Below are 8,747 nucleotides of genomic sequence, written 5' to 3' on the forward strand. Positions count from 1 at the left end.
ATCAAATAAGTTCCCACCCGACTCTGAAAAGGGTCGGTGGGCACTCCCTGTATATGCTGTGAAGTAGCACGCTCTCTCTCGATCTCTCCTCTAGCTCACACATTCCAACGCCGTGATCTGGCTGGTGGTTGCTGCCCTGGCTGCGCCTCCTCTTGCTCCTCATCTATTGACGGTATAACAAAATGACCCCCGACATTCACCACCGCCCGCATAACTCCCAAGACTTCAATGGTCAAATTTGTGTCCGGGAATCGAGTAAGATTCCTCACAAAATCATGGGTCAAAATATGGTACGACCTAGCAAGGCGAGTAACCAAATGCCGCCTCCCCCCCCCCCCCCCCCCGTAATCGGACTCCCGAGCCTAGAATTAGCCGCTTTCTTCCCCGTGAACCTCACCAACATATACGGTAAATCACAGCAAACCCCCAGGGTAATAAGAGTCCACAGATAAAACAAATTCTGAATAGGGACTTTATTGCCATGATGTTTGTGATTTATAGAAAAAGTGATCAGGCGATGTAGAAATCGGAAAACAGGATTCCGAATTTGTGACTCACTCGAATCACAAGTATTATACTCATGGCTAGAAATGCCCTACCAGAACTGAACATCCATAATACCGGGATTAAAATCCCGAACACATCCAAGTAGGAATGGTATGAAAAATGGAGATTGAGTCCCCACTTCGGTATAAAGCCCCATCTGCCAAGCAAATTCCCGAAGACTACACTCTCTATAAACACCACCCAAACGAAACACAAGTGCTCGGTTCTAAGTAAAATCAATGGTGCGTTCCTCGAAGCATACGGTAGATAAAAACTCCACCGATAACTCCCGGTATACGGGTTCTTGAATTGCAAACAAATTCCTCCACCCGTGACAAGTGAAAGAAATTTGATCCCCTTTGTATGTTTTCGTCCAATAGCGTTCCAACTCAGGAACCATTCCCACACCACCGAACCATCCCCAATCGATAATTGGGGCTATCGTAAATTCCCTATTGTACAACCATCCCAGCCGATTTTCATATGTAGTCAACAATGGTCAGGGAATGTTTTGAGGAAACTGATGTAAAGGATGTATACTCGCCACATCAATCGGGTTTTCCTCCTGTGGAATAGCTCTTCGTGGTCCAATTTCTGCATACAAAATCAAACCAAAGCAGCAAACACCCAAAACATTAAAATAAATTAAACTGTCTGTTCAGAAGTCACGACGTGGCCAGGCTCGCCAGGTCGTGGACCGCAGTCGGAACCTGTGTATAGATCTGTTAGTTTGTATGCGATTTCTACCAAAAATAATGCTTGGGGTTTGTTCTTATGGATATTTAAGGGACATCCAACCTAGAATCAACATCTAGTTTCAATCAATTTCGTGAATCTCATTATTCATATAAACCCTAACCATGAAAATTTAAAATTGTAAGATATAACTACAATTAATGGGTAGAACACATACCAAGTTGAGTTAAATGACAAGAACTTGCAAGGAATTTGGAAGCAAATCAAGAATTTAGCTGTTGGGACCTTGTTCCCGTTCGTGCGGCAGTAGCAAATGGGGAGTGGGAATGTTGGTCAAAGGGTTTTAAGAAATGGTCCCCCCGTGACTTTTTAACGGCCACGTCGTTGCAGGCTATGCCACGTCGTGGACTTTGAACTTTTCATCTCATCCCATGATTATACTTTTACCACGACGTGGCTCTTATCAGACCACGACGTGGAAAATGCCTGATCACAAAATTTTGTAAAGTCATACATTTTAACTATCTACTTTGCATTTCATTTATTAATTAAAGCTCCCCACAGCTAATTCTTTACTAAGTATCAGTTATTAGATGATGAGTTTTTATCTTTCCTAATTAAAAACTCAAAAATTAAAAGAAAGAAAATGCAAACCAAACTCGGGTTTCCTCCCGAGAAGTGCTTCTTTTTCTTGGAGTCTTGAGCTGGACTTCGTGCCTTCTGTGTTGAATCTTCTAAAGAGTCCACCACTAAAATCTTTTGTTCCTTGAATCGCCTGTTGTAAGCTTGAACTCGCCTTTTATATGCCTTCTTTGAATTCTCTTTTTTAGCTTTGCCCTCTTCTTCAAGCTTGCATTTTGTGCCCTTGGATTCTTCCTTGCACTCTATAGCATCCTCCTCTTCTTTCACCACCGGCTTTGTCACTCTTGAAGTGACCTCCTCTTCATCACTTGTCATCTCCTCATCCTCTTTGCTCACCCAAGAAGGCGGACTCTTGTAAGTTATGACTTCAATCAAATATGGAACAGATGCCCTCGGTTTTGTTCTTTTGACTTGATGAACTGCCTTGATCTCTTCTTCCATAAGCTTTTCTAGTTCTTCTAGTTCATTGTCTTTATTAATTGTGAACACCTCTTCTTGAACATGATCCTCTTGAAAGTCATCTTGTATTCCAAAAACTTCTTGTTCATCTCCAACCCTCAAAGTGAGCTTAGACTCACAAATATCAACAAGAGCTCCAGCAGTGTTAAGCAATGGACGACCAAGGATAATTGGGACATCGGGATCTTCCTTCATATCCAACACTACAAAATCTATTGGAAAAACAAATTTTCCAATTTTCACCAAAATATCCTCCACTATGCCCCGGGGTTGTGTCACTAAACGGTTCGCCATGTGAATCTTCATTTTTGTAGCCCTCATCTTCTGAATTTCCAATTTTTTATAAAATGAAAAAGTCATCAAATTAATGCTAGCCCCAGAATCGGCTAAAGCATTAACCTTCATTTTATTACCAAACTCACACGGAAGAGTGAGGCATCCAAGATCCCCCATCTTTTCTGGTGTCTCCCCCAACACGGCTTTTGATGTTTGTTCACTTAGAACCACCTTAGACTGCTTCTTTAATTGCCTATGAGTGTCTATCAAATATTGCAGTAATTTCTGATTCTCGGGAGTTTTGGATAAGGACTCGACAAAGGGAGTATTAATCGGGATCCCCTTCACATGCTTGACAAACTCTATATGCTACTTCTTCAGTAGACTAAGTGCAGCTCAGGGTGGAAATGGCAACGGTGGCTGATAAACCGGAATGGGTTCAAAGACTTTTTGATCAGATATGCACCACATCATGGCCAGAGGAGTGCCACGTCGTGGCGAAGCTGTTTCAGCAAACCTTTCACTTTCGAACTTTGACTTCTTGGGTTTTGGATCGGGCTGCTGTGGTTCTTCTTCCAATGCCTCCAGGAACTCAGAGATTGCTTCTTCTTCAGTATCGATGGTCATTACATGAGATTGGGTCTTTATTTTGGGATTCTTCGGGGGCAATTTTTCATGAACCAGAGTGGCTAGTTGACCAAATTGTACTTCAAGGTTGTAGATGGAGGCTTGCTGATTCTTTATTAAGGTTTGTTGTTCCATAATAGCAGAATCAGTGGCATCGTGTCTCTTTTCCGAAGCTTCCATCAACTTCATCAAAATGGTCTCTAGATCGGGTTTCTTCTCGGCTGGTAGTTGATTCTTTTGATAAAAGCCTCGACCTGTCTGCCTATACTTCTCTTCTTTTTGCTTCTTATACTCTTCATATGGCAGCCACTCCTTCTTCGGTTTCCTCCAGTCCTCATCAAACTTATCCCCACTAGAGTAGCACACTTGAGCTTTTCTATTCCCAAACTCATCTACATTGCAGTCCTTGGTCAAGTGTGGACCACTACATCTTTCGCAACCCACTCTTATGGCATGTATTGACTGGTCCATTTGTGTTATCCTTGGATCCAAATTATTCATCATGGCCATTACAGCTGCTATTTCTTCAGTTTGGGCCCCTCCCCCGCCTTTGATTCCATCTTGCCTAGGGTTGTGGTATTCGCGAGAGTGCTTCGCGAATTCTTCAATCAGCTCCTTGACCTCCCTCGGATTTTTCTTTGTCAACGGTCCTTGAGAATCAAGGAGTTGTCTCGTCGTAACGTTGACCCCATCATAGAAGATTAACATCTCTTGTTGCACATTTAGATCATGCTGAGGGCAATTTCTGAGCAAGCCCTTGTACCGCTCACATGCTTTGTATAATGACTCCCCCGGCGGTTGCTCAAAGTTGGCTATTGCCTTCTTGAGTTTGGCTATCTTGGATGGCGGGCAAAACTGGTCCAGGAATTGCTCACGCGTTTGAGCCCAAGTGTTAATTGTACCCGGTGGAAGTGCTTTTAACCATTCCTTAGCAGCTCCTTTGAAACTGATGGGCAGCATCCTAAGCAAGATTGTGTTTCTGTTGACATTTGGGACATTGAAGTAATCCGCAATGTCGTTGACTTCATCTAGATGCTAAAAAGCATCCTCATGATCTTTCCCAAAAAATGGGATATCCTTCAGTTCAGTCAATATGTGCCCCTTCAACTCGAATGTGGCAGTGGCAGGTATTGTGGGCTGGACTAAACCGGGACCCATATCTTCTAGGATCCGCTTCTTGTAAGCTCCCATGGACATCTCTTCAATTGTTGCCATCTCATTCCTTGACTCGTTCTCGGGTTCGCTTGTGTGTTCTTCAAATTTCGGCTCGATATCGTATTCGGACTCGGTTTGGACGGGTGTTTGATCCACGTGCTCAAAATTGCTCTTGTGCCTCGCGGATGAACTTGACTCTCCTGTCTTCTTTCCCGACTTCCTTCAAAAAGCTGACTTAAATTCTTGTAAGAGCATCTTTTTCTTGTGAATTGCAGACTCGGGATCTTCAAGTGGTTGCACCAAGGGTGTGTTTGAGCCTCTGGTCATGAACTCCTGCAACTTGCTAAACTAAAAACGTAAAACTGAACTAAAATAAGAAAAACTAACTAACAACTGAAAACTAAAATTTTTCAGAAACCACATCGTGGCATGTATCTGGCCACGTCGTGGACTCTGTGAAATTTTTTTTTTTTAATATTTATGCTAATCAACTAAGCTAAGCTAATTAACAAAAATAATTAACCAATTAACCTTTTTTGCAGATTTTATTCCACAAAAAGGGGTCGATTAATTTAATGCAACTAAATAAACTAATAAACGTGCCGTTCCCCGGCAACGGCGCCAAAAACTTGATGTGCACAAAAGTACTCACTAATTTTAATATTTATAACCTAACTAACTTAAACCAACTATGCACTTATAGGTAGTGTACCTAATCAGATTACAGTATAGCTTGGGTAAGTCGGGTGTCGATCACAGGGAACGGTGTTACTAATTAATCTACTTACTATTAAATTAACCTAATTATTAACAAGTTTAAAAGGTTTTTATCTGATTTTACAAGATCAGATGAGCTTAAATCAAATTCAATAAGTAAAAACACACTCTTGTTTAGTTTGAATCCACTTCTTCCTTATGGCTAGCGAATGATTATGGATTATTAAGTTGGTTTTTAGTTGTATTAGTAATTTAGTTCTAACTTTACCAATAATTAACTAATTAATGTCAAACCATGTATGTTCACACATAATTAAACATAGAACTAATTATGAATGTAAATATGCTATGTAAGATTTGTTATATAAACACAATTATAGTCACAATACACATTCTCTAGCACAGCTAAGCTTATTTACTCTAATTACTAACTAAGATTGGTCAATCCTAGCTTTAACAATTCAATGTTCACTAAATCATTAGGTAAACAAGTTCATGCAGTTAATGGTCACTAAGCTACACAGAACATGCAATCAAGCAATTAGAAAAAAAAAAAAAAAAAAAAAAAAAAAAAACAAACATAAGCATGCTAGGTAATACCAGTCAAACACAAGAATGTTTTACCAACTAAACTTAATCCATAAAAATTGAGCTATTCATAAGTTGGAAGCTTCATCTAGCTAAATAAGAGTAGCTAGATTCAGTGTCTCATCATAGCAACTAATAAACCAACACAAATTGAAGTAATAGAAAACATGTTCTTAATTAACTAAAATATAGACCTTTACTCTTTTTGGTGTTGAAAACCTTTTTCCAGAACCTTTTTTTCGCTCCAAATCGTCTTCTGGAACTCCTTCCTCCAGCCAAAAGTTCTCCCTCTTGTAATGATCAGCAACATTTAAACTGTAACACCAAAAATTTCAAAACAATTTTTCATTTAAAAATAACCGTTTAATTCTTAAAAACACTTTGCTTAAAATCTTATTCATAATCGAATTACAAAACATAACTCCATTTTCACTTGCATAATAAACCAGGACTCTCAAAACATGACTCTTTCTCTGGTGAGTACAATCGAGTCGGTGTCGTCCTGTGATCCTGAGAGAATTCCGGTTCTAACTCTAGGAACCTTCTGGATCTAACTCTGTAAACATTCACAACATAAATCACATAGAAATAATGCAGTAGAACACATAACATACACATCATACAAATACTCTATCACATAACTCTGGTTACCTACTCAAGGTAAAGCATAGTGAGAAGACTCACCTCGCGTATCTCGGTAACTCGTAAATCCCTGAAATCACTAGTGCTCGATCTCCCGAGCTATAGTCCTCCTATAACACAAATAGAACTCTAATTAAAACTTTCCCAACTAGGGTTGACTAACTCTATCAAGTCAACACCGGTCAACTCTGGTCAATGGTCAACGGTCAACCCAACTCGCCGAGTCTGGCGTGGACTCGTCAAGTCCCTACAGGGACCCGATTCCTCTGAATCCCTTCCGACTCACCGAGTCACTCACCTAACTCGGTTACTCAACCCCTGGATCGAAAACACATAACAACTCGCTCCAACTCGTTGAGTCTGCCAATGGACTCGACGAGTGCATTCCATGCACAACCCCAAACGACCTTCTGAGGTCAGATCTGTTCCACTAACTCATAGATCCAGTCTTTCCAAGCTTATTTATCACGTAAAGTTTATGTCTTGGCGCTCATATCACACCTATTGACTCATAAATGGTGTTTTAACCTCAAACACAAAGGTCCCAAAGCAAAACCTCCGTAGACTCATATAAAGCTTGGATAAAGAGACACTTTGGACCTCCAAGGGTCCAGATCCAGAACCTAACTCGCTTAAGGGACCATGGAAGCATTAGATCTAGTCACAAAAGGGCTCAATAAGCCCTAAATCAACATGAACATCACCTCAACAGAAAATGGTTCGAAAATGGTACCTCAAATATGATGTTCTGGACCTCAGATCTTCAGGAAGTTAACCCTCTTGCTTCCTCTTGGCTATAGCTTCCTTTCCCTTGCTAAAAAACACCTCCAAGGTCGACAATGGCTCCTTCTCTCATTCTAAACGCTCAAGCTCACTAGGGTTTCGCTCTGGGGGCTGGTGAGCACAAATGACGGCCATAAGGCCCTTTCAATAGGCCCGAAACCCGAGAAATTAGGGTTTCATTAAACAACGCGGACTCGCCGAGTCCACCAATGCGACTCGTCGAGCCCAGTCATTAATCCGGGTGAGAAATTGCATCTCTACTCGGCGAGTCTACGCACCAACTCGCCGAGTTCTTCCACAAAACTCAAAATAAAATGAATAAATATAATACCTGAAATTTCGGATGTTACAATTCTCCCCCACTTGAATCTGACTTCGCCCTCGAAGTCTCATCCCTGAAATAGCTCCGGATGCTGCTCCCGCATCTCACGCTCTGGCTCCCAGGTCAACTCGGATTCTTTCCAATGTTGCCACTGAACCTGTACCAGAGGCACCTCCTTGTTCCTCAGAACCTTGATCTTCCGATCCACAATCGCAACTGGTCTCTCCGCGTAGTTCAGGCTCGCATCCACCTAAATGTCCTTTAATGGCACTACTGCCGACTCCTCGGCTATACACTTTCACAGTTGCGACACATGGAAAGTGTCATAGATCTGACCTAGCTCTGCAAGTAGCTCCAACCGGTAGGCTACCCTGTCTACCCTCGCGATCACCCGAAAAGGACCGATATATTGCGGCCCCAACTTGCCCCTCTTCCTAAATCGGATCACTCCTTTCCAAGGAGAGACCTTCAGGAGTACACAGTCACCGACCAAAAATTCGAGCTCGGACCGGTGCCTGTCCGCATAACTCTTCTGGCGACTCTGAGCGGTTAACAACCTATTCCTAACCTGCTGTATCTACTCTGACGTCTGAAGCACGATCTATGTACTTCCCATCACACGTTGCTCTACCTTTCCCCAGCAAATGGGGTCCGATACCCCCTTCCCTACAATAGCTCAAAGGGTGGCATACTGATGCACTAAAGATGGTTGTTGTTGTAGGAAAACTCTGCCAAGGGTAAATACGGGCCACAATTTCCCCTCGAAATCTAATACACATACCCGAAACATATCCTCGAGCGTCTGAATCGTTCGCTCACTCTGAAGTGTCCACACACATCACCATGGTAAACTCTAGCTCATTTGTCATATTCATCTTTGATACCGAGCACCAAGTCAGCTTTTGGCCCCACAGATGAACCCCCAAAGGTCACACGTAACATGATCCAAAATATCTCACTAACTTCCTCCCCGTGACCACTATCACGGCCCAGTGACACGCAAGTCACGAAATTCCCTTTTTCCTTATAAAAATACAATCCAATCGAAGATCGACTCAGCTCTAACCTCTAGCGTCTGCTGCGTATATTCTCCCGCACGCCTCGCTGACCCTCCTGACAGAGATGGAGACCCCAGTCTCGCCCCGGTTTAACCACTAGGCTCCAAAAACTCAACACTAGGGCTACTCAAGCCTAAAACTCTTCTGCATCATGCACTTATCGGAGAACACTCCATCATCACACTCTTTTGCCGTCAAGTGGTACTATGGCTTCCCGCAATATTACAACAGCTTCT

General features: G+C 42.2%; 1 non-coding gene across 1 annotated transcript; it reads left to right on the plus strand.

Moving 5' to 3' along the window:
* The first annotated feature begins 3,970 nt into the window (after positions 1-3,970).
* On the plus strand, positions 3,971-4,077 carry LOC144999096 (small nucleolar RNA R71). The gene has a single exon (XR_013660621.1). It is a non-coding gene; the product is annotated as a small nucleolar RNA R71 (small nucleolar RNA).
* The last annotated feature ends 4,670 nt before the right edge of the window (positions 4,078-8,747 follow it).

Source organism: Lactuca saligna, chromosome 5 (assembly GCF_052625555.1).
Source record: "Lactuca saligna cultivar CGN05327 chromosome 5, ASM5262555v1, whole genome shotgun sequence".
Lineage (NCBI taxonomy): Eukaryota > Viridiplantae > Streptophyta > Magnoliopsida > Asterales > Asteraceae > Lactuca > Lactuca saligna.